The following is a 27,453-nucleotide window of genomic DNA, read 5'->3' on the forward strand; positions in this document are numbered from 1 at the left end:
CAGGAGTTTGTTCTTTGAAAAGGTCAACAAGATCAATAAACCTTCAGCCAGACTCATTAAAAAAAAGGAGGACTCAAATAAATAAAATCAGAAATGAAACCTGAGAAAAACAACTGATACCACAGAAATATAAAAGATTGTAAAAGAATATTATGAAAAGTTACATGCCAATAAATGGAACAACCTAGAGGAAATGGATAAATTCCTAGAAACATATAACCTTCCCAAATTGAATCAGTGGGAAATAGAAAATTTGAATAGACTGATTACTAGGAATGAGATTGAATCAGTAATCAAAAAATTCCCAGGGGCGCCTGGGTGGCTCAGTGAGTTAAAGCCTCTGCCTTCGGCTCAGGTCATGATCCCAGGGTCCTGGGATCGAGCCCCACATTGGGCTCTCTACTCAGCGGGGAGTCTGCTTCCTCCTCTCTCTCTGCCTGCCTCTCTGCCTACTTGTGATTTCTGTCTGTCAAATAAATAAATAAAATCTTTAAAAAAAAAAATTCCCAGCAAACAAAAGTCCAGGGCCAGATGGCTTCCCAGGTGAATTCTACCAAATATTTAAAGAACAGTTAATACCTATTCTTCTCAAACTATTCCAAAAATTAGGAAAGGAAGGAAAGCTTCCTAATTCACTCCATGAAACCAAAATTACACTGATCCTAAACCCAGATAAAAACACTACAAAAAAAGAGAATTGCAAGCCAATATCTTTGATGAACATAGATGCAAAAATCCTCAGGAAAATACTAGGAAACCAAATCCAATGATACATTAAAAATCATTCAGCACTATTAAGTGGGATTTATCCCTGGAATGCAAGGGTGGTTCAATAATTGCAAGTCCATCAATGTGATACAGCACATCAATAAAAGAAGGGATAAAAACCATATGATCATTTCAACAGATGCAGAAAAAGCACTTGACAAAATACAACAACCATTCATGATTTTAAAAAACCTCAACAGGGGTGCCTGGGTGGCTCAGTTGTTAAGCCTCTGCCTTCGGCTCGGGTCATGATCCCAGAGTCCTGGGATGGAGCCCCACATTGGGCTCCCTGCTCAGCAGGAAGCCTGCTTCTCTCTTTCTCTCTGCAACTCCCCCTGCTGTGTTCCCTCTCTCACTGTGTCTCTGTCAAATAAATAAATAAAAATCTTTTGAAAATAATAATAAAAATATAAAATTAAAAAAATTAAAACAACCTCAATGAAGTAGGATTAGAACGAACATACCACAGCATAATAAAGGCGGTATATGAATACCCACAACTAACATCATACTCAATGGTGAAAAACTGAGAGCTTTTCCCCTAAGGTCAGAAACAAGATAGGGCGGTCCACTCTTACCACTATTATATAACAGTATTGGAAATCCTAGTCACAGCAATCAGACAAAAGGGAGGATTGCAAAGCATCCAAATTGGTAAGGAAGAAGTAAAATTTTCACTCTTTGGAGACATACAATGATAGAAAACCCTAAAGATTCCACCAAAAACTGCTAGAATTTATAAATGAATTCAATAAGGTTGCAGTATACAAAATCAATGTAAGGAAATCCATGACATTTTTATATACTAATAATGAAGCAACATAAAGAGAAATTAAGAAAGCAACCCCATTTACAATTTCACTAAAGATAATAAAATACCTAGGAATAAACTTAACCAAGGACGTAAAAGACCTGTACTCTGAAAATTATGAAACGTTAATGAAAGATGTTGAAGACAATACAAACAATTGGAAAGATAACCCACACTCATGGATTGGAAGAACAAATGTTGTTAATTAACAATGTCCATACCACCCAAAGCAACCTACAGGTTTAATGCTATCCCTGTCAAAATACCAACAACATTTTTCACAGAACTAGAACAAAGAGTCCAAAAATTTGTATGGAAGCACGGAAGACCCTGAATAGCCAAAACAATCTTGAAAAAAGAACAAGGGTACCTAGGTGGTACAGTCTTAAAGGGTTGTGAGATCAAGCTCCACATTGGCTCCACTCTCAGCTCAGAGTCTGTTTAAGTTTCTCTCTGCCCTTCCCCCATCTCTCAAATAAATAAATCATTTTAAAAAAGAAAAAGAAGAACAAAACTGGAGTTATCACAATTCCAGACTTAAAGTTATATTGCAAAGCTATGGTAATCAATACAGTATGGTACTTTCACAAAAATAGGCATATAGATCAATGGAATAGAATAGAAAGCCCAGAAATAAACCCATGTTTATAAGGCCAATTACTCTCTGACAAAGGAAGAAAGAATATGCAATGGGAAAAAGACAGCTTCTTCAACAAATCATTTTGGGAGAACTAGATGGCTACTTGCAAAAGAATGAAACTATACTATTGGCTTCACCATATACAAAGAAAATTCAAAATGGATTAAAGACCTAATTGTGAGATCTGAAACCATAAAAATCCTAGAAGAAAGCAAGGCAGTAATTTCTCTGGCATTGACCATAGTAATATTCTTCAGGATATGTCTCCTGAGGCAAGGGAAACAAAAGCAAAAATGAACTCTTGGGACCACCTCGAAACAAGAAGCTTCTGTAGAGCAAAGGAAACAATCAACAATACTAAAAACAACCTACCTGAATGGGAGAAGATTATCTACAAATGACATATCCAATAAAGGGTTAGTGTTCAAAATGTGTAAAGAACTGATACAACCTGGGAAGCCTGGGTGGCTCAGTGTGTTAAAGCCTCTGCCTTCAGCTCAGGTCATGATCCCAGGGTCCTGGGATCAAGCCCCTCATCAGGCTCTCTGCTCAGCAGGGAACCTGCTCCCCCCACCTCCCGCTGCCTGCCTCTCTGCCTACTTGTGATCTCTTTCTTTCAAATAAATAAATAAAATCTTAAAAAAAAGAACTGATACAACCCAAAAAGCAAATAATCCAATTTAAAAAAATGATTAGAAGACATGAACAGACATATCTCCATTGAAGAGATACAGATGGCCAACAGTTACATGAAAAGATGCTCAATATTACTCATCATCAGGGAAGTGCAGATCAAAACCACAAAGAGATATCCCCTTGTAAAGTGTAAGAAACAACAAGTGTTGGAGAGGATGTGGAGAAATAGGAACCCTCATGCTCTATTGGTGGGAGTGCAAACTGATACAACCACTGTGGAAAATGGTATGGTTTCCTCAAAAAGTTAAAAATAGAACTACCCTATAATCTAGTAATCACACTACCAGATATTTACCAAAAAATACAAAAGCACTAATTCAAAGGGATACATGCAACCCTATGATTATTGCAGCATTATTTACAATAGTCAAATTATAGAAGCAGTCCAAATGTCCATTGATAGTTGAATGGATAAAGATGTGGTGTGTGATATATATAATGGAATATAATTCAGCCATAAAAAAGAATGAAATCCTGCCATTTGCAATAACATGGATGGAGCTAGAGAGAATAATGATAAGCAAAATAAGCCAGTCAAAGAAAAACAAACACCATATGATTTCACTCGTATGTGGAATTTAAGAAAAAAAGAGCAAAAGGAAAAAAAAAGGAGAGAGAGACGAGCCAAGAAACGGACTCTTCTTTTTTTTTTTTAAGATTTTATTTATTCACTTGAGAGAGCAAGAGTATGAGTTGGGGGGTCGAGGGGAGGAGCAGAGGGAGAGGGAGAAGCAGACTCCCCGCTGAGCAGGGAGCCCATTGTGGGGTTTGATCCCATGATCCTAGGATCATGACCTGAGCCAAAGGCAGACAGTCAAATGACTGAGCCACCCAGGCGCCCCCAAGAAACAGAATCTTAACTATAGAGAACAAACTGATGGTTACCAGAAGGGAGGTGGATTGGGGGATGGTGAAATAGGTGATGGAGATTAAAGCATACGTTTATCATGATGAGCACTGAGTAATATAGAATTGTTGAATCACTACATTGTACAGCTGAAAGTAATATAATACTATATGTTACCTATACTAGAATTGAAATTAAAAACTTAATGAAAAAATAAAATAATGTTCATGGTGTTTTAATCAGCAGTTTTGGGTGTTTTGTAGCAAAGGTTTTTCAGACAATCTGGACTGAAATGTTGCTGGAAATACAATGCCAAACATTTCTGTGCCAATCAAACTGTTCCTTTTCTCATCTCTTCACAGTTCCTTGGGAGAAAATATATAGTAAAGATGTGAGGGCCTCTTGAGTCAACACAGGTTTTTTTGGAGTCTGAAAAGTCAAAACAATGTAGCATAACTTCCTTCATTAAGATTCTGTTTTAATCCCTTGGTTGGCAGAGGGGAGGTGAGTGGGAAGGTGCATGAAATAAGTAAAGGGGATTAAGAGGTACAAACTTTCAGTTATAAAATAAATAAGTCATGGAGATGAAAAGTATGGCATAAGAAATATAATTAATAATACTGTAATAACGTCATATGATGACCGATGGTGACTATACATATCACAGCGAGCACTGAGTAATGTATAGAACTGTCAAATCACTATGTTGTACACCTGAAACTAACATAACATTGTATGTCAACTATACTTCAAAAACAAAAATTAAATAAAATTAGTTTCCAAAAAATTTTTGATAACTTGAAATCTTATATTGACAGTAATTTAGGACAAATGACAGTTATTTAATAGCTAGATCATTTCCAAAAAAAATACCAAAATGTTAATTGCCTTTAAAAAGATTTGGCTTTAATCCTTGAGGATTTTGGCAACATTTGGTTTTGCTTAATTTTACCCACACCCTCATTTTCTCAGGAATTGGCGTTATGAGTGCTCTAATGGTGTCTGGAACACCAAATAGCTCTTAAAAGTAGAATTGTGATGGATTGAGTGTGAATAAATCAAACAAGGATTAAATGTCCCCTGAAATACATCTGGATTTAATAATTAGCTGGAAAGTTCTTTGTAATTAAAAAAAATGTTTAGGAGAATTACATTATTTTTGAGAACGTTTGATATTTTAGAGAAATGCAAAATGTTGCTAGATTGTACTGTTTCAGCTTATAGATTCCCTCTGAAACACTGATATCACAGTCATTGACCAAATAGTTCCTATCAGGACGTGAAGAAGTCTAGCAATTTCTGATATGTGGTAAGCATTTAAGAAGACTTAATCTCTGCTTTCCAAGTATTTCAAACACCCCTAAACTTATTTTGGTGTAAGAAACTTCTTTCATACCTGTCCTTAGGAGTTCAGAGAGTCTAGTAGAGGACTCAATGTGCAAACAAATGAAAGGAATAGAATGTCTGTTGTGTGGTGCAGCTAAAAGGATGTCCATTCATGCTACCTAAAGCAATCTAGAAAGGCAGCGCTGGTGAGGCTGCACCTAAGTCCTAAAAGAAAACTTGCTTGCCTGCTGAACTATTAGGGGCAGAGGAACAACGTGGGTAAAGATCCAGAAGTGGGAAGACAGCTTGGAATTTTTAGGAAACTGCAGTTAATTTGAGATGCCAAAGTATAATAAAGGAAAAGGGTGCAATGAGTGACAAGGGGCTCCAGGTATGGTTAGAAGCCTGACTAAAGAGGAATTGGGTGTCCGAGGATATTGGGTTTTCTATTGAATGATCAACATTTTGATTATTATCCTAACAGCTCTCGCTCTCGCTTGCGCTTGCGCGCTCTCTCTCTCTATATATATAAATTATGCCTTTAAAGGGTGATATCCTTAAATAGGTGCATTTTACTATATATCAGTTATATAAAACATCACCTTTAAAGGCATAATTGGTTTACAGTAAAATATACCCATTTTAAGTATATATCTTGGTGACTTGACAAATGTATATACCTCTGTAACTACCACTACTCAATCTATAGAATTTTACTATTACCTCAAAAAGTTCCCTTGTGCCCCCTTCTCAGTCAGTCCTACACACACACACACACACACACACACACACACACACACACACCCCTAAGCAACCACTATAGATTTCTTTCGCTATAAATTAGAATTAAATAGAATCATATAGTATATACTCTTGTGTCTGGCTCCTTTTGCTTAGCACGATGTTTATGAGGTTCACCCACGTTGTTCTTTATAAAAGTAGTTCATCTTTTTTTACTGCTGAGAGTTCATTTATATCCCACAATTTGTTTATCTAGTCACCTATTGATAGACATTTGAGTACTTTCCAGTTTCTGGCTGTTACAAAGCTGCTATAAACATTTGTGTACACGTCTTTATCAGCATTATAACATGTGTTGTAGCTAATAAGTTTGTCTGGGAAGACTCTACCACCCCACCCCACTACCCAAAGTATCTGTGTGTGTTGCCAGGAGTGGAGGGAGGGTGGCATGGAGAATTTTTCTCAGACCTGGATATCATAGTACCTCATAGTATCTCATTCTCCTGGTAACTGTTTCAAGGAGCAGACATGTCACCAAAGAAAGTTAGGGTTCCCCCCCAGAAGAAAGAATCTTTTTTCCACTTGGGGTGCAAAAATGGACTGTAAACTTGAAGCTGGGTGTAAACTGGAAGCTGGCAGCTTTGAGGAAGTCCTTCTATGGTAGCAAAATATAAGAATAATGCATCGAGGGAAATGGGAACAGAGGGAGAGAGAAAGAGAATCCCTATGGCCTCAGGAGTCACTTATGCCTGACAGTAGCACCCACATTTAGACAGAATTGGGACTCCTGAGAACCTAATAAAAAAAGAAATTTAGGCTAGAGAAGGACACAGTGGAGACAGCTGAAATTCATGAATCACATTCTCAGTGTCCTGAATTCCATTGTGTCAGCCTTTTTTTTTGAAATTAGACATGGAAAATGCCAGCCAGAGGCCTTGACACAGAGGGGTAAATTGACTTCTCACTGTGAAGTAAGATCACTAAAACAGAGAGGTGTTTCCCTACCACTGTTCCCTCTCCACCCACCCTCAATTCAGTTCAACAGATATGTGTATTTTTTAAAGATTGATTCATTTGAGAGAAGTGGGGGGAGGGGGATGAGGGAAAGGAAGAGAGTGAAACACTAGCAAGCTCCCCACTGAGCACAGAGCCTGACTTGGGGCTCCATCCCATGACCCTGAGATCATGACCCAAGCTGAAATCAAGAGTTGGATGCTCAACCAACTGAACCACCCAGGCACCCCTCAACAGATATGTATTGACATCTGCCTGTGAATGGACTAGTGTGATGGAGTTTGAGGACATAAGGATGAACTAAACACTCTCTCCCTTTCCAGACATCATATTAGTAGAGCAGGAATAACATGTTCAGCCTGGAAGTGAGGAAAATAATGAGCTAAATCTTAGAGAATAAAACAAGAAGGAAACAAGAGCATACAAGCAGAGGTATAGAGACAAGAAACATTTAGTGTTCAGAGTATATGGTCAAAGACAGGGAGTAGTCAGAAGTAATGCTGGAACTGCAGGAGTTGGGTCATGAAGGACCTTGAATGCCACACCAAAAAGTTTCAATTTCATGTTGTAGGCATTGGGTAGTTGTATTGGTTTTTGAAAGATGCCATAACAAATTACCACAGACTGGAGGGCTTAAACAACAGAAATCTATTTTCTCATGATTTTCGAGGCTAGAGGTCCCAGATCACGATATTGACAGGTTTAGTTTCTTCTGAGGCCTCTCTTTGGCTTGTAGATGGCTGTCTTCTCCCTCTGTCTTCACATGGTCTTCCCTCTGTTTGTGTCTGTGTCTAAATTTATCCTTTTCATAAGGACACCAGTCAGATTAGATTAGGGTCCACTCTAATGGCCTCATTTTAACTTAATTACCCCTTTAAAGACCCTGTCTCTAAACACAGTCACATTCAGAGGTACTAGAGGTTAGGATTTCAACATATGAATTTTGGGGGGATGGAATTCAACCCTAAGAAGCCATTGAAGGATTTTAAGTAGAGAAGGGTATGAACAGACCCCTACTTCAGAAATGTTACTAGTAATAGTGTGGAAGGTGGACTGAGGGAGGATATGACTAAAAGGTAAAAAGGTTTGTTAGGAGGCTTTTGGAGTTGTCCAAATAAGAGATGATAAGAGCTTGAAGTACAGAGCCTACTTTCAGACTGCTATCTGGTTAGAATATAAATCACCTCTGGATAGAGTGGCCTATGAGCAGTTGATGACTCTTCCCACTAGGAGAAATTCTACTATGTAAGACATTTTTGCACATTCGCTTTGAAGGAGAAGAATAGGTAGAATGAGGCAGTAGGAAGTCCCATGAAGGATTCCTCAACCGTATGGTTTTATAAGGCTTCCTAAGTTTGGATTGTATTTCTTTACTTGTCACTATTTCTATTCCTATTCTTACTTTTGTTATGGAGATTTACTTTTGATATGGGAGAAAGACTACAGGTTAGAGAATTGAAGTCTTACTTGGAGCCTTAATTCTGGCAGTTACTAGGTGAGTAACCTTGGGAAAGTTGTTTTATCACTCTGAACTTCAGTTTCCTTTTATGTAAAATGGAGATGATAATAATATCTAACTCATAGGTTTGTTGTAAGAATTAAATGAGACCATGCATGAAAAGTATTTTTGAAAGAGCTGTACATTTGTTATTTATTCTACTTGGTACCCCCAAAGGATATTTTTATGTCTACAGGTGGGAGTGGGAAGCAGAGGTCCTTTACAAAGCATAATGGTGGCTATGATTTGAGTTACCTGCAGTGAGCTTTAGATGTGAGCCCTGGAATATCTCTTTCTTTTGGAAGAGGATTTCCAGGTCATAGGATTTGTTGGGTAGAAGTTATGTCAACACCTGAGCAAAAAATTGATTCTTCTCTGGGCTATTTGGATCTGATTATCAAGAAAGGGAAAAAATGCAGTTTGATTTCAGTAAATGCTAGAATTTGGGGGACATGTTTAATATCACTAAAACAAAGGGAAGGCAACAAACATACAAAAGCAGAGAAAAAGAGGCAAGGGACACAAGAGGGAGTATGAAAACAAAAGGCAAAATCAGAAAAGAAACAAAAAAAAAAAAAGAAAAAAGCAAAGACTTTCACCAAAATATCTCCTACTTCAGATTTTTTAAAAATTTCTTTTCAGTGTTCCAGAATTCATTGTTTATGCACCACACCCAGTGCTCCATGCAATACATGCCCTCCATAATACCCACCACCAGGCTCACCCAACCTGCCACCCCTTCCCCTCCAAAACCCTGTTTGTTTCTCAGAGTCCACAGTCTCTTATGGTTCATCTGCCCCTCCAATTTCCCCCAACTCACTTCTCTTCTCCATCTCCCCATGTCCTCCATGTCATTCCTTATGCTCCACAAATAAGCAATACCATATGATAATTGACTCTCTCTGCTTGACTTATTTCACTCAGCATAACCTACTTCAGATTTTTTATTCATATTTCATTTCTTTAAATAAAAGAACCTCAAGCATAGGGAAAGGAACTATTCTTTTTAATATCATTTATTTATGTATGTGTCTGGTCAATGTAAACTCATTAATACTACTATTATTCACAAGAAACGATTCCTGGAAATTTTGACTTGGAGTTGTTTTTATATATAATAATTAATATTTCTATGAATTATAGACCTCATATAATGCAAACATAGAATATATTTCACTTGATGTAAGATTTTATTTAACCTTTTTTAAGAAGGATGATTTACCCCAGGACAGAATTCTGTCTCTGATAAAGGTTTTGAAGTGAATAAAGTTTTGAAAATAATAAAAATAAAAAGATGATTTAGTTGATCAAATGTAACTCTTCTAAAAACCATACCTCAGAGGGGAATGTTTCTTCAAAGAAGTCTGATGTGTTTTCACACAAGAAAACTATTACTTAAACTTGAAGCTAAATACTAACAATCTTCCTTGATAATCCACCAAGTTTTTATGAACTAGAAAACATGTCAAAAATTGGTCACCAGATGAGGGGTACCTGGGTGGCTTAATCAGTTAAGCATCTGACCCTCGATACCAGCTAAGGTCTTGAGCTCAGGTCCTGAGTTCAGGCCCCATGTTGGGCACCATGCTGGGTGTGGAGCCTACTTAAAAAAAGTCGGGGGGGCACCTGGGTGGCTCAGTTGGTTAAGCGGCTGTCTTCAGCTCAGCTCATGATCCCAGGATTCTGGGATCAAGTCCCACATTGGGCTCCTTGCTCAGTGGGGAGCCTGCTTCTCTCTGTGCCTGCCTCTCTCCCTGCTTGTGTGCTCTCGCTCTCTCTCTCTCTGACAAATAAATAAGCAAAATATTTTAAAAAGGGGGGACATCTGGGTGACGCAGTGTGTTGAGCCTCTGCCTTAGGCTCAGGTCATGATCTCGGGGTCCTGGGATTAAGCCCCGCGTGAGGATCTCTGCTCAGCGGGGATCCTGCTTTCCCACTCTCTCGACCTGCCTCTCTGCCTGCTTGTGATCTCTCTCTCTGTCAAATAAACAAATAAAATCTTAAAAAAAAAAAAAAAAAAGAATTGGTCACCAGATGAGACCAGGCATCCATTTTTCATTCATTCAACAGATAACTTGGGCTTTTTTGTCAAGTGGTAGGTACAGGTGAGTGAAACAGACATAATACCTGCCCTCATGGAGTTTACCTTCATGTAGGAGAGTTGAATAGTAAATAAATTATAAACATACAAGCAACATGCAATTACAAATTATAATAATTTTTATGAAGGAAAAGAATACAGTGCTCTGAGTGAGAAAATCAGTGGAAATTTGAGTGTGGGTGACTGAGGAAATGACATTTAAACTGAATCCTGAAGGATGAGTGAGAATTAGTCCTGAGAAAAATAAGGAGAAAGTAATTTAGCAAGAGGAAACAACATGTTTGTAGCCCTAAGGCTGGATAGAGTTCATTGCGGGGTTCATCAAAGCAGGCTTGTGTGGCATATCTTGGGAGTCCAATTCAGGTAAATCTCAGTAAAAAGGATCCTTGTTTTGTTTCTTCTGTCATTATAGTTCATGCTGACTAATTGCTAAGTGTGTTGGGTGTGGTCAAGGCTAAAATAACTGCTAACAGTTGAAACAGAGGTACCCATGAGACCAGGGCTAATTCTGTCCCTAGTGAGGACAAATATTGGGAGTAGGGATGTAACTTAAGGATTGTTGTGTGCTGGTCTCAGCCTATCAATAACCAATATTGTGGTTGGAAGGGCCTTCTGGTTCTTACTGTGATGGCAAAATGCCCTTCAGCAACAACCATCAGGAAACTGAAAAAATAAAAGTTTATTACTTACAGAACCTGGAAATTATACAACACCTAGGGCCACACAGCAAGTTTATCCTTAGAAAGAGAGCACACTGGCCTGAGGTTCTGCTTTTATTGGGGTCTTCTTGGGTAGGAGCTTAGAATTCACAGGCTTGTGCATTATTGGTGAATTTAAAACATAAAATGGAAGTTTAAAGTGGGAAGAGAAAAAACAAGTGGTCCAAATGGTCAGTTGTCAGAATCAACCAAGATCTCTAAAACAAAGGAGCCTCAGTGTTGGGGGAAAGGGGGACAGCCTTGCTCATAATCTTGTTGTTTAGTTGGCAGTGTGTTTATCACGATAGCTGTCTATTATTATTATTATTATTATCATTATCATTATTATTAAAGCGTAGTTGACATACAATATGATACTAGTTTCCAGTGTATAGCATAGTAATACAACTACATGTATCATGAAATGTTCACCATGGTAAGAGTAGTTACCATCTGTCATCATACAAATTTATTACAGGGGGACCTGGGTGGCTCAGTCCGTTAAGCGTCTGCCTTCAGCTCAGGTCCTGGGATCGAATCCTTGCTCAGCAGGGCGCCTGCTTCTCCCTCTACCCACTGCTCCTCCTGCTTGTGCTCTCTCTCTCTGTCAAATAAATAAACAAAATCTTAAATAAAAAGTTATTATACTGTCATTGACTATATTCTCTATGCTGTATTTTCCATCCCATGACCAGTTATTTTATAACTGGAAGGTTGTATCTCTTAAATCCCTTCATAGTAAAAAACAAAACAAAACAAAACTAAGGCCAGTTTATGGAAAGCCTTGAATATTAAGCTAATGAGTTTTAAACATGGCTTATAGATAATGAGTAGGGATCTGCTTTTTCTGATCCCTTCTCTCTCTCTCTTTTTAAGATTTATTTATTTTAGAGAGAGAGAGCAAGCGGGGGACGGGAAGACCGAGAGAGAATCATGGAGCAGACTCCCTGCTGAGCAGGGAACCCAGTGCAGGGCTCCATCCTAGGAGGCTGAGATCATAACCTAAGTCTAAATCAAGAGTCAGCTGCTTAACCAGCTGAGCCACCAGGATGCCCCTCTGATCCCTCTTAAAATTCAGATTTTAAAGAACTACCAGCTTTCTTTATACCCTTCTTACCAGCCTTCTTCAACAAAACTGGAAAATATATTAATCTTTATACTTGGTGACTAATGATAAACACTTGAGGTTGCTTCTTGTAATACTTGCATTTTAGCCAGCTTTTATAACTTTACACCTTTTCCCGCCAATGGTGAGATCGGTGGCAAAAGAAATGATAGAAACCAGAAAGTCAAACCATAAAATTCCATATTCACCTTCTTCCCAGGCAGACCAAACTGGAACCCTCTAAACTTGGTCCCTAGAACCTCCTAGATCAAAGGAACATGTGTCTTTCTAGTCCTCTATATTTGTTGGCTTCTCTGCTTTCAGTGGCATGAGGAGTCTCCTCCAGGACCCTGCCACTACTCCTCTGAGAGGAAAGCCCAGGAAAAGCTCTCCCTCCTCTGCCTGTATATGCCCTTTCCCTCCCTCTGTCCAAGTCTCCCAAGTCTATTTGGTGTTATTTTAATTAACATTTAGTGACATGTTCATACCACAATCCTTCTTAGCTGGTATCCTGTAACAGTATCTCTTTGCTACCTAAATTACCTAGACCGATAATAAGAAGATTTTTAAAAGAGCCTTGTTGGAATTAATCCTTTTTTAAAAAAAATTAATCCTTTTTCTATAGAACAGTATACAGTACCCATAGGCAATTAATTATGAGTGCAGTCATATGACTTCAGCTTGACATGGATTTACACACACATCATGCTTTTTATAGATATTTCCAAACAGTCTCCTGTCCACTCCCAGTTTATACCAGAATACCACATGTAGCTCTTCTAGTCACAGTAAAACTAGCAACTTCCCAAACTATATTCCATTGCCATTAGTAACCTCTGGATTTGAGTGCTCTCTCTAGAGCCTCTTGAACCCCAACTACTAACGTACCACTTTGGTTTTTCTTTTCTTTTTTTAAAATTTAAAATCAATTAATTAACATATAGTATATTATTAGTTTCAGAGGTAGAGTTTAGTGATTCATTAGTTCCATGTAACACCCCATTGCTCATTAAATTGAGTGCTCTCCTTAATGCCCATCACCCAGTTATCCCATCCCGCCCCCCCAACAACTAATGTACCACTTTGAAATCTGCTTGCAAAATGTCCAACTTACCATTTCCTTCCCTGTCATAACAACTTAACACGTGTTCCCATCATGCTCAGTCCCTTTTCAACTTTACAGCGTTTTCTAAGAAAACTTCTTTGTATCATCTAGGAAGCACAGAGCTTTATATATTTTGTTGTTCTTGTTGTCACCTTCCAATATTAGGATGAATACAAGTTAGGACAACAACCTAAGAGACAGTTACATTTTAATTATCTTAGCCCTAGACAGACTAGAATTAGTCATAACCTAAATTAACCTAACCATAATTAGTCATAAATCCTGTATGACTGGGAGAGTAAAGTCTAGTTTTAGCATAAGAAGTGAGGCAGCAGAGAAAAGGATAGGATTTTGTCACATCCCTAAATTTAGGCTTCTTTTGCTAAAACTGCATAAAAGCATGTGTCCAGAGAACTCAGACCATGATTATCCTGGAAGATGACAGCAGGGCTACACTTCATTCTGGGGAGCTCACATCTGAGAATCACCATTGGAAAAATATCTTTGTGCTTCTTTCTCACAGACATCTGCTTCAGAGGGGAGATTTGGATGGTGTAAAGTTTCTTTTTTTTTTTAAAGATTTTATTTATTTATTTGACAGACAGAGATCACAAGTAGGCAGAGAGGCGGGCAGAGAGAGAGAGAGAGAAGATGAAGCAGGCTCCCTGCGGAGCAGACAGCCTGATGCGGGGCTTGATCCCAGGACCCTGGGATCATGACCTGGGCTGAAGGCAGAGGCTTTAACCCACTGAGCCACCGAGGCGCCCCAAGATGGTGTAAAGTTTCTAAGCAAGTGGGGAAGGTCTAGAAACAAAACCCTTCAAAGTGCAGATTGTGTTTTTTTTTCTCCTGACATAGGGAATTCTATGAAACTTAAACTTTTTCCTCTCTGGAAGCTGGTGCCAGTTTTCTCCTTTGTAGAAAAGCTGCAGTTCTTTAAAAGATGAAGAAATTCACTTTGACTAGAAAACATCTGAGGAGAGAACAGCTGGTCTTCAAGGTAGGAAAAACATTTGTCAATGTCCTTGTGCCTCTTAAGGGATAACTCTGAGCATTTGATGATTTCCCACTTACTGAAGTTGAGTCAAATCAGCATTAAAAGATAAACAGTCTCCCCCCCAAAAGAAGGCCCAATAGAAAGGTTGGATTTTTCTTGCTCTCTAAGCTGTCCCTTGCTTGTCTTCTCTCCTCGGGCTTGCTGGAATTTGACTACACTGGGGTTAAATGTAGTGGATGGATGGGGTGCCTCGGTGGCTCAGTTGGTTAAGCATCTGCCTTCAGCTCAGGTCATGATTCCAGGGTCCTGGGATCAAACCCCACATCAGGCTCCCTGCTCAGCAGAGAGCCTGCTTCTCCTTCTCCCTCTGCCTGCTGCTCTGCTTGCTTGTGCTGTTTCTCTGTTGAATAAATAAATAAGATCTTAAAAAAAAAAGTAGTGTGCGGAGAAAGGGGAACCCTCCTACACTGTTGGTGGGAATGCAAGCTGGTGCAACCACTCTGGAAAACAGCATGGAGGTTCCTCAAAATGTTGAAAATAGAACTACCGTATGACCCAGCGATTGCACTATTGGGTATTTACCCTAAAGATACAAACGTAGTGATCCGAAGGGGCATGTGCACCCGAATGTTTATAGCAGCAATGTCTACAATAGCTAAACTATGGAAAGAACCTAGATGTCCATCAACAGATGAATGGATAAAGGAGATGTGGTATATATACACAATGGAATACTATGCAGCCATCAAAAGAAATGAAATCTTGCCATTTGCGATGACGTGGATGGAACTAGAGGGTATCATGCTTAGCGAAGTAAGTCAGTGGGAGAAAGACAACTATCATATGATCTCCCTGATATGAGGAAGTGGAGATGCAACATGGGGGGTTAAGGGGGTAGGAGAATAATAAATGAAACAAGATGGGATTGGGAGGGAGACAAACCATAAGAAACTCTTAATCTCACAAAACAAACTGAGGGTTGCTGGGGGGAGGGGGGTTGGGAGAGGGGAGTGGGGTTATGGACATTGGGGAGGGTATGTGCTATGGTGAGTGCTGTGAAGTGTGTAAACCTGGTGATTCACAGACCTGTACCCCTGGGGATAAAAATATATTATATGTTTATAAAAAATAAATTAAATTAAATTTAATTTAATTTAAAAAAAAGTAGTGGATCGAGTATAGGGGAACTTGAAGCTTCTATTAAACTCTTTCTTTTTAAATTTGCTCAGATGGATAAGCTGCTCTTCTATGCAAAGAAAGAAAGAAAAAAGAAGGACAGAAAGTTGGGATATTTAGGTGGCTCAGTCAATAAAGCGTCTATTAAGCGTCTACCTTTGGCTCAGGTCATGATCCCAGGGTTCTAGGATTGAGTCTGCCTCAGGCTTCTTGCTTAGCAAGGAGCCTGCTTCTCCCTCTGCCTGCTGTTCCCCCTGTTTGTGTGCCCTCTCTCTCTCTCTGACAAATAAAATCTTAAAAAAAAACAACAACACTAGAGAGCGAGACTGTAAAGGGTTAGCATAAAGGAATTTTGGGGGTGATAGAATTTTTCTTCATCCTAACTGTGGGCATGACTGCACAAATCTATACACATATTAAAGCTCACAAGACTGTATACCCCCTAAAAAAGTCTTTGAAAGAGTATGTTATTTGAAAGGTATATTCATCATATTCTAGGAATAGTTTACATTTTCTCATACCCTCATCCTTTAACAAGAAGTTTAAAATAAGGAATCAATACACTCATATTTGTCAATAAAAATTATCCCTGCTAAGCTATCAAAAATATGTAATTTTAACTGAAAATAACTTAAGATGTGCAAGAAAAATATTTTCTTCTTCTGACTCCTATCATGAGATACAAAAATCAAACTGGTCCCTTAAGAAAGATGAGATTAGAATTGACAAGGTCATCACCTACAGATTGAGGAGGTAACTATCTTAGGGCTGGAACAAGGTTAGCACTTGGTTAGCGCAAGCAAGGCAAGGATTCAGGAATAAAGAGAACAATCCAGGGATTTCCTAGACTATTTATTAACTGAATTTTTGACCCTTCTTATTACTTCTTGTGCCCTACCCTTAAGGTTTGATCTTTCTTTTTCAGTCCTTTTTGAGTATGTACCAGAAATCCTAGTCAGACCCAATTCTGTTAGAGAGGATGAGACCCTCTCTACCCTTCTGAATTTCAATTCTAGTTTTTCATCTGGGAAAGCTTCTCTGACATTCCCTCTGTGCTACCAATCAGTCTTTCATTCATCACTCTATTTTAACACTTACTAAGCCATATGTCAATCCTTGTTTATTAAACAGGGACTTCCCTCAGGGTAGAGGCTCTCATTCATATTTATGTCTCCAGATACTGGTACCTAAGTGTCCTTTGAATGAATGGATGGATGGACGGACAGATGGACAAATGAATCAACAAGTCAATGAAAGTCAGTCTATTGAAGGAAAAACAAACAACTTCTCTAAGGTCACCAGTGACTTCCAATTTGCTAAAATTGCTAAAAGACAGTTTTCTCTCCTTATCATACCTGACCTTTCTGGAACATTGGACACAACAGAGTATTTTCTCCTTGAAATTCCTCTGGTCTCTTGGCTTTAATGACAAGTCTCTCTTGGCTCTCCTCATCCTTCTCTACATACTCCTCAGTTTCCTTTACTGACTTCCTCCTCTGTGGCACCTTAAATATTAGAATGCTCCATACTTTTATTTTCCACTCTCTCTCTCTCTCTTTTTTTTTTCCCCAGTATGTGCTCCCTGGATGACCTAATCAATGGCTTCAGACTCTATAGCCAGGGCACAAGGGTACAAGAGTACCTGGCTCTGGGGCTCCCAAACAGACCAAGTTTGGCCACATACTGCTGACAAAATCCAAAAACTGGGAAACAAGTGGTGGTAAAAGAAAGGAAAAGAAAGGAATTTATTTTAGTGAGGCCAGCACCAGAAGACAGTGGACTAAAGTCTCAAAGACTGTCACTAAAGTGCTGAAAATACCTCCAGGTTTATATAAGGAAAATGTGGGACAGAAGTCAATGTGTACATGCAGGTGGGCAGTGAAGGTCAAGTTGATCATTGTCTTGAGGTTAGTTATCACAGGAGTTTTGCTGGCTCAGGGTAGTCCTTATTGCTTGAGGGGATAATTTTGGTGCCCTTCAGGGAACACTTTGCCCTTGGGGTCTTTTGCCTGAGTTAAGAGATAAGTTGGAGAGAATTTATTTATTTATTTATTTATTTATTTATTTATTTATTTTAAAGATTTTATTTACTTATTTGAGAGAGAGAGTGAGAGAGAACATGAGAAGGAAGAAGGTCAGAGGGAGAAGCAGACTCCCCACCGAGCCCGGAGCCCGATATGGGACTTGATCCCGGAATCCCGGGATTCTGGGATCATGACCTGAGCTGAAGGCAGTCGCTTAACCAACTGAGCCACCCAGGCACCCTGGAGAGAAGAATTTAATCAATTAGAAAGTTTGCAGTCAAAATGGAAGTAACATAAAGTCCTTTTTCAACTCTGTACTCTGTGCTTCTGAAATCTCCACCTCTAATTGATTTATTCACTCTGAACAAGAGAAGGATATCTACAGCTATATTTGCCCATAAAGACCTCTTTCTTAATTATGCCCTAAACAAAGCTCCTTACCTCCCCTGTCCTGTCCAGTACCCAGTCTATGTTTTTGCTCATGAATCCCCCAATTTGGGGAATGACACCACCATTCGGACTGTCAACATCCTCCATCTTCCCTTTCTAATTGCTTATCAAGTCATGTTGATTTTATTTCCAAGGTATGTTTTGACTCTGAATCCTGCTATTGGGGAGAGAACCCAGGAGGAGTTCAGCAATCTCCCTGAACTAAGATGGAGCTGGAGATCCAGGGAGGCCAAAGCAGCTAGAATTCACAGAACACAGTTTCGAGAAGAGAAGAGGGCTTCACAGAGACAAAGCACTCCAGAAATCTACAGAGAATCTCCCTTGAGTCTTCAGTTAAATAACAATCAGAACATCATTTGAGGAAACTACCTGAGGCTGGGTAAAGTACCACTGGAAAAGAGCAAAGAGAATAATCCTCAGATTACCAGCTCCAATAAGATAAAATTCACAATGTCTGGCATCCAGTAAAAGTTATCAGGATGCAAAGAAGCAGGAAAATATGATGCATACTGAGGAGAAAATTAATATAAACAGATCAAGAATTGCACAGGAACTAGAATTAGTAGATATATGTAATAGTTGTTACATATATATTCCATATGTTCAAGAAGTTAGAGGAAAAATTGAAAATGTTAAGTAGAGGGGCGCCTGGGTGGCTCAGTTGGTTAAGCGTCTGCCTTTGGCTCAGGTCATGATCCTGGGGTCCTGGGATTGAGTCCTGCATTGGGTTCCCCGCTCAGCAGGAGGAGGCCTGCTTCTCCCTCTCCGACTCCCTCTGCTTGTTTCCCTCTCTCACTGTTTCTCTCTCTGTCAAATAAGTAAAATCTTAAAAAAAAAAAAAAGAAAAGAAAAGTAGAGTTATGGAAGATAATTAAAAAGATATTTTTGGAAAATATGGAAGATATTTTAAAAGACCTAAATCTAACTCTCAGAGATGAAAAATAAAATATTGAATATGAAAGATACATTAGGTAGGGTTAATATCAAATTAGATATTATAGAAGCAAAGATTAAAGAGCTAGAAGATAAACCAGTAGAAACAATCCAAAATAAAACACAGAGAAAAAGACTTAAAAGTAAAAAAGAATATCAGTGAGCTGTAGGACAACTTCAGGTGACCTAATATGTGTATAATTCAAGTCCCCAAAAGAAAGGGAGTACAGAAAAAATATATGAAGATATATTGACTGAAAAATTTTCTAATTTGATAAAAACTATAAAGCCATAGAGCCAAGAGGTTTAATGAACCCTAAAGACAGAAGACATGAAGAAAACCATACCAAGGGATGTGATAATAAAATTGCTTATACTTAGAGATAAAAGAGAAAGTGTTCACCTCTGTTCTTCATCCCCGCTCCTTTAGGTTAGGCCCTCTTACTGGTTTAGCTGGACTTTTACTATAGCGTCCAACTAATCTCCTAGTTCTAATTTACTTCCATACTAGTGTTCTCCCTTCACCGCTGTCAGAGAGTTCTTCAGTGGTCCCTGAATGAAATCCAAATTGCGTAGTATGGCAAATAAAGCTCCCTTAGCATGGCATATTTGACCCTTTTTTCTCTTTCCGACCTCAGTATATCCCCAAAATACATTTGCTCCTGTCCTCTAGCTGCATGGAACTGTTTATGGAAACATCTGTCCTGTCTCTGACCTCTGTGCCTTTGCATGTACTGTTGCCTCTGCTTGGGAATGCCTTTCCTATACCTGGCTTATTAATCTGTGGTCCCCAATAATCTAAAAGCTTTTGGAAGGCCGGGATTGCCTTTCCTCTATGTAGTGTCTGCTATACAGCTCAATACATATTTTCCAGTGAATGAAATTATCGCTTAAATTTTTATTTTTATTTAGCAACAGCTCAACATTCTGGGAAATCTGTTATTATATACCTATGCATTGAGACTGAAGATAAACTATCTTTATTTTCAGAAACTATAAAACTTTCTTCTCAAAACAACGTGCTGGTTGTTGATACATTTGTCTTCGGCTTTATTTAATTTTTAGCTCATTGAGGGTCACAGAAGATTTCAACTGATGATTGTGTTTAGAAGGAAGGCTATTATGTCACTGAGTGCCAATAATACCAATATGCCTATGAATGGCTGTGTTTTCTGGATGGCTTAAATACATGGCAATTTCTTTTATGAATGAGCATCTAATGTGATCCATTTCCATGAAAAGACAAGTGCTCTTTTGATAAGTGCCAGAGGAGAAAATCACTTAGATTGTATATATACTGCCCACAATCAATTAGGAATATTTTTTACACATATTCAGAGACTTTCCACATAGGTATTAGAGCCTAAATGCTGAAGCTGGTGGCCCATTCACTGCCAATGGCCTTATGGAACATAACTATGTTGAAGAAGGCATAGACTAGGGTTTTATAAATTAACAAGGTTAATGTTTCAGACCATCTGTATTGAGGTAAGTAGCAATATGGTTTCACTAAATTGTATTTAAACTGACTGGACTGGGGAGCACCTGGGTGGCTCAGTTGGTTAAGTGTCTGCCCTCAGCTCTGGTCATGATCCTGGAGTCCCGGGATGGAGCCCAACATCTGGCTCCCTATTCAGCAGAGAGCCTACTCCTCCCCCTGCCCCTGAGCCCACTCATGTTCTCTCTCTCTCCTTCTTTTCGCTCTTTCTCAAATAAATAAATAAATAAATATATAAAACCTTTAAAAAATAAATTGACTAGACTTGAATTCATAAAAACAGTTAATTTTTTTAAAAAATCCAAAGTCTAGCTTTAATTTACTACACACAAGAGAGTTTGGGAACACATATAAGCTAGTCCTGATGTCATTCACTAATTCATTCAGGAACATTCAATAAGTAACCATTATATATTAATCAGCATGCCAGGTGTTAGAGACACAGAGATGAATAAAATAATCCTTGACATTAGTGAGCTCCTTGTCAAGCAATGATTCTGAAGTGAGATCAGGGAAGGCATATGCCCTTATAAAGATAAACTGTAGTTTTCAAGGGTCAGTTACCAAAGTACCACCCTATCCACCCTGATTCTGATTGTAAGGGAGAATGATTTGCTCTCTGATGGGAATGTGCTACATGTGGTACATAAGACACAGTGGTAGTGGGAAAAACCAAGATGTTAACACAAAACTTTAATATTAACAACCGTGTAAAGCCTACTATAAGAGTACCCAATTTTACCGAATAGTGGTCAGGAAATATCTGATAGGCAGCAGAAAATACATGTTTTGAAAAAAGGTCTCAACTACTGGAGATACTAATTTAAGAGTCATCAATTTGCGTGCGGGAGCTGAAGCCCTGAGAGTGGACGAGATGACTCAAATAGAGTGTACGAAGCTGGAAGAAAATAGTGAATCATCATCATCGTCACTGTTGTCATTGTCATCATCCTCCTAACCATTTACTGAGTGATTTTTACTCTGTGCCAGACATAGTGTTACAGGATCACAGGGTTCTTGTCTCACAGAGTTGAAGAATGAATCTTGCAGACACGAAAGGGTGAGGTGAAGTGAAAGTTTATTTAGTGAAGGTGAGAGCAGAAAGGAAAAAGCACTCTGGAGTGAGAGGGCTCCTGAATGGGTTGTCACTGAGGGATTTTAATGTCAGTCTTTTATTGAGAACTGACTGGGAAGCTTGTGGCCTTGAGTTTCTTGTGCTGTCTTGGTTTGAGCATGGACTATTGATAATACCCTTAATGACTTACTTCTTTGAGATTTAGTCATTTTCTATGATACATTGTAGCTTCCAAAAAAATACTCCCTAACATCCAAGGCCACGTGGTCTGTTTTCTTATCTTTTGTTCACTCTGCCTTAGTGCTTCTGCCTACCAGGAATAGTAGAAAGGAATAGTAGAAAGCCAAGCCAGGGGCTCCCTATTTCTCTCTGCCTATATCTTAACCCTTTCCTTATTCAATAGTGCCAAGTACTTCAAATGCATTATATTACTTAACCTTCACAAAGACCTTACAAGTTTAGGTGCTCTGGAACCTTTGGGCAATGCTAACATTTAGAAGGCTGGCAAACGAGGATGCTCTCTATTTAGTGGATCTGAAAAGAGAGCCATCAGAGAAACAGGACAAGGAAAGGGATGATGTCATAGAAACCAAAGAAGGATTGTGTTTTGGGAAGAGAGGTCAGCAGTGCCACATGCTGCAAAGAAAGGAATCGGGGTGCCTGGGTTGCTCAGTGGGTTGAGTGTCCAACTCTTGATTTTAGCTCATGTCATGATTTCAGGGTTGTGAGACTGAGCCCCACACTGGGTTCTGTGTGTGTTGAGTCTGCTTGATATTCTCTCTCTCCCTGTCTCCTCTGCCCACCTCCCACTTGCGTTCTCTCTCACTCCCTCTCTTCCAAATAAATAAATAAAATCTTTAAAAAAAATAGAAAGGGGGTGGTAGGGAAAGGGAGAAAAGAACAATAGAAAAGATGAGACTGAAGAGCTTAGCCAAATTTCCAGAAAGAAGGTAAGAATGGACGAGATAGAAAGGATAGGGCAAGGTGTGACCAAGGGGTCTAGTGGAAGAGTAGGCCTTGAACAGGGGCAGGGACTCTTGGGTTGAAAGAAAGGAGTAGAAGAGATAGAAAGAACTTAGAGGAGTTTATTACTAGGGGGTTCTCTTTTCATCTTAAAAGTAGGAGGTAAAGTCATCTGCTGCAAATTAGGTGGGCAAGGGGCTTGAAGAGAGCAAGGAAAGTTTGTGATGTGGCAAATAACTGCTTGTATTCAAAACATTGTATCTGATCTTCTGAAGACTCTCTGCTGAGGACTTTAATCAGACTTGTAAATGGCAGGAAATACATCCTAATAGCTTCTCCTCTTTTGCAAAAAAAAAAAAAATGTACAGACTCTCTAGATGGGATCTCTTCCTAATAAGATTTTGGAGATGGGGTTTTCTCTGTGCAGGGGAATGGGAAAATGCAGAATATAGAGGAGTAAAAAATCATGAATACAGATAGAGCAAAATCATGAATGGGTGTTGTTCTATTTAATTTTTTTCATATATTTGAAATGATTATATAGTTCTGAATTACATAAAGTTTCTTTTCTCTCTTTTTAATTCAAATTTTACTTAACATATTGGTTTCTGCAGAATTCATCACTTACATACATCATCACTTATATACAACACCCAGTGTTCATCACAACAAGTGCCCTCTTTAATATTCATCACCCATCTAGCCCATCCCCCACCCATACATAAATAGAGTTTCTAATGTGGAACCATTCCTATGGCAATATCTTTCTTGATCATGAATTGAATCTGATTTGTTTATATTTTATTTGGGATTTTTACAACTATGTTCATGGATAAGATTACCCTGTAATTTTTTTTTTTTTAGCTTAAAGTCTATGCTAGTCCTATGAGCTAGCATGATGTGTCAACATGTTTAACAACTTTTTTTTCACCATTGTTTCTTGCACTCTCCTATTTCCTTCTAGGTTTTGATTCTGGTTTGAGTACCTTCCTTCATAGTTCTTTCAGTAAGAGTGTTTTGATGGTGAATGTCTTAAGTCTCTATAGGTCTTTATTTTCTTTTTAAGGTTTTATTTATTTACTTGACAGAGAGAGAGAACGCAAGCAAAAGCAGGTGGAGAGGCAGGCAGAGAGAGAGGGAGAAGCAGACTCCCCACTGAGCAGGCAGCCCAACGTAGAGCTCTATCCCAACACCCTGGGATCATGATCTGAGCCAAAGGCAGACGTTTAACTGACTGAACCAACCAGGTGCCCCTCTTTAAGTCTTTAAATACATTTATTTCACTTTTAAATTATAGTTTGTCTAGGTATAGACTTTTAGGTTACCCTGTCCATGGACACCTCTGTATTTGATCAGTTCTAAACCCACTTTTATGTGGGTTGTGTTAATTTCTCAATTCAACATTCCTGAACAACGTAGATAGTATGAATTTGAAACACATGGTTAGGAGCACCTGGGTGGCTCAGTAGGTTAAGCCTCTGCCTTCAGCTCAGGTCGTGATCTCAGGATCCTGGGATCGAGTCCCGCATCAGGCTTTCTGCTCCACAGGGAGCCTGCTTCCTCCTCTCTCTCTCTCTGCCTGCCTTTCTGCCTACTTGTGATCTCTCTGTCAAATAAATAAATAAAAATCTGTTTAATTAAAAAAAATCTGTTTAATTAAAATCTGTTAATAAAAAAAATGTTTGAAACACATGGTTAATGTAGTACATGCTTGGAAAGTAGTTTCTCTGCGTATCTATTTCCTATCCATAGTACCTGCTTATGAGCCATAATCTTCTTGCGCCCCAGGGTGCCAGAAATAAAGAAACAGAGGTGCAGCTACTTTAGAAAACAGTTTGGCAGCTTCTCAAAATGTTAAATATAGAGTTGCCATATGAACCATCGATTCTACCCAAGAGAAATGAAAACACATGTCCACATAAAAACTACCCAAGTATATAGTTCATAGTTCTGCAACTAACTAGCTTGAGTGAATCACGTAATGGCTCTAGGTTAATGTTTTTTTTTTTAATATATAAAAAAGAAATACATATTAAATTATTTCAAAGGGCTCTTCCAATAATAAAGTTCTGTGAAGTGGAAATGGAAATAAAATTGGAGATGCATTGCTTAGTAAAAAGGTTTCCCATAGTCATATGTGCTCAAGGATAGAAGATAAAAAGTACTTAGCATGCTTATTTATCTCATTTGTCCTTAGCGAGAGAACAAAGACTCCCTGAAATATCTTTCACTAGAGGAGCTAGAAAGTTCCTTGGCTGGCAAAGGAAATGATACTGTGAACTCCAGAATACTGTCAGGACAGCCTTGAAGTCCAGTGGGATGACTATACAGGTTGGTAGAAGGAAGATAACTTACAGAAGGAAAAAAATTCTTTTATGTGCATCATGCTCCATGCTAATTACTTTATATAGCTGTCTCATTTACTCTTTATGTATGATGTAGACTTATTGCCCTGATTTTTTTTAAGATTTTATTTATTTATTTGACAGAGAGAGATCACAAGTAGACGGAGAGGAAGGCAGAGAGAGAGAGAGAGAGGGAAGCAGGCTTCTTGCTGAGCAGAGAGCCCGATGTGGGACTCGATTCCAGGACCCTGAGATCATGACCTGAGCCGAAGGCAGCGGCTTAACCCACTGAGCCACCCAGGCGCCCTTGCCCTGATTTTTTTTAAACATATATTTTTGGATAGAGAGAAAATTGAGGGGCACCTGGGTGGCTTAGTTGGTTGGACGACTGCCTTTGGCTCAGATCATGATCCTGGAGTCCCAGAGTTGATACCTGCATCATGCTCCTGCTTGGCAGGGAGTCTGCTTCTCCCTCTGACTCTCCCCTTTCTCATGTTTCTGCCTCTCATTCTCTCTCTTTCTCAAATAAATAAATAAAAATCTTAAAAAAAGAAGAAGAAAATTGAGGCTCACAGAGTTTAAGTGATTTGAAAGTCTATATTCTTATCATATTTCATCTCATCTCTGTCCAGAGAGTCAAATTCTTCCGTGGAACTTTCCTACTCCTTCCATAGAAACGTCCTTGATCATCTTGGCTCACAAGAATTTCTTCTTCTGCACTTCTCTGGCGCATATTACCTATACTATCAATCTCACACATACCATTTTTTGCAATGTTGGTTATATTCACTTATTAATAAGTAAGCATTTATTGAATAGCCAACACGGAATCCCACTGGGCAGTATGGATACACAGAGTTAAAATCTAATGGAGGAGACAATACCATTAGCAGTTTACTCATACCCTAGTCATTCTCTCTACTTCTGGCTCCCCCAGCCTGAAACACTCCCCTTTTAGCTCTCAGGAAAAAAAAAAAAATCATACTAGTGAGCCCGAAAGTAGCAAAACTAAGTTTTAAGGGAAAGGAGAATTTTAATGAATTACAGTAGCACACACTCCATTAGCATCAAGGACAAAACACAGAGGAGGTAATGATTGACTGAAAAACTTCAATTTTCTTAAGCAATAGGACTCTTTCCAAACAGAGGGGATTTGAACCAAGCTCCAGCCCCATGGGCAGTTCAAAATGGCTGGTGTCATACTGTCTTAACCCATTCCACAGTAGGGGGAAAGGTTTCACTTATCCCTTGCTGGTAACTAAGCATGGCTTGAGGAAGAAGGCTATCTATTTCAGCCACTCTTCTAACCAGTTATGCTGCTAACAACATATCCTAAGATAGTCCTTCTTGAGTGCAAGAGTAACTTTCTAGTAGATGGTGAAGGTCCTCAGATAAAAGTTATGTGAGCCAAGTCTGATACATCGAAAAGAGTTCTGCCAGGGGCACCTGGGTAGCTCAGTCAGTTAAGCATTGGCTCTTGATTTTAGCTCAGGTCATGATCTCAGGGACATGGGATCAAGAACCATGGGGTTCTGCACTCAGCAGGGAGTCTGAGGATTTCTTTCTCTCTCCCTCTGCTCCTCCCCCCACTCACATGTGCACTCTCTCAATCTCATAAATAAATCTTTTTTTAAAATTTAGAAACAAGAAAGGAAGGAAGGAAGGAAGGAAGGAAGGAAGGAAGGAAGGAAGGAGAAAAGATTCTGCCCAGCTTTGGTTTCTTCCTGGTTCTTTTAGTCAGTCTGGATCTTACCCTCTCGTAATTATAAGTTACATTTTTTCCCTTCAATTTCATGTTCTAGGATACTGAGCCCATGAAATTTAATAAATGCCTTCAATGTGCAAAGAAATATGGTAGATACTTAAAGGAAATAAACATGAGTAAGAGGATTCCTGCTTCAAAGAGTTGTGAGTCATGTAAATAATTATCTAGAACATGGACCTGGTAATGTCATGTTCTTGTGACAAATACTTTTGCCCTTAAAAGCCCTATATATCTGCCAGATATATGACCTTATACCTTCCGCCCCATACTGTAAGATAAAAATCATTGCTGTCATCAAGATTCTGGGCTGGGATATGTTAATGAATCCTGGTCTTGCCTACTAATAGGCTTGTCCCAGAAATGAACATTGCAAGCATTCTCTGAAGTGGAGCTAAATTCGGACAGAGTATTTCTTGATCTTACCATTGTAATCTGAGAAAGAGAGAGACCAGTCCTTGTTATTTTTTAGGGTATTCACCCCATATCCTTCCTAGAAGTGCCCTTGAGGAATATTTCAACCCAAGCCTTATACCACCTTTGAAGCAAGAGGTAGGCAGGTAAATAGATTCTCTCTAAAATGTAGAAGTAGGTTAAAGGAACTGGAATTTATGTATTATACATATCATATCTTATTTAAAGTTCACATTAACACTGTGGAGTATCATTGTCCCTATTTTACATCTGGGGAAGCTGAGGCCCAAAGAGGTTAAATAACTTGTTAAGGTCACATAGCTAGTAAGTAGTATTGATTCAACTTGGAGAATGGCACTGGATGAAGTCCTAATTAAGAAATCTGTTGGGGGCACCTGGCTGCTCAGTTGGTAGAGCATGCAACTCTTGATCTTGGGGTTGTGGGTTGAAGCCCTATGTTGGGCAT

General features: G+C 38.9%; 1 long non-coding RNA gene and 1 pseudogene across 2 annotated transcripts in view; one reads left to right on the forward strand and one right to left on the reverse strand.

The window, feature by feature from the left end:
- The window catches only part of LOC125109415 (uncharacterized), a 46,555-nt gene extending 27,868 nt beyond the window's left edge, over positions 1-18,687 (forward strand). For both annotated transcript variants that reach the window (XR_007130226.1, XR_007130225.1), the window contains exons 3-4: positions 14,209-14,350; positions 18,132-18,687. This is a non-coding gene — a long non-coding RNA (uncharacterized LOC125109415). The remainder of the gene's footprint in view (positions 1-14,208; positions 14,351-18,131) is intronic.
- Positions 18,688-21,251: 2,564 nt separating this feature from the next.
- The window catches only part of LOC125109889 (kynureninase-like), a 38,983-nt pseudogene continuing 32,781 nt past the window's right edge, over positions 21,252-27,453 (reverse strand).

The sequence above is a fragment of the Lutra lutra genome, chromosome 9 (genome assembly GCF_902655055.1).
Source record: "Lutra lutra chromosome 9, mLutLut1.2, whole genome shotgun sequence".
In the NCBI taxonomy this organism is placed as follows: domain Eukaryota; kingdom Metazoa; phylum Chordata; class Mammalia; order Carnivora; family Mustelidae; genus Lutra; species Lutra lutra.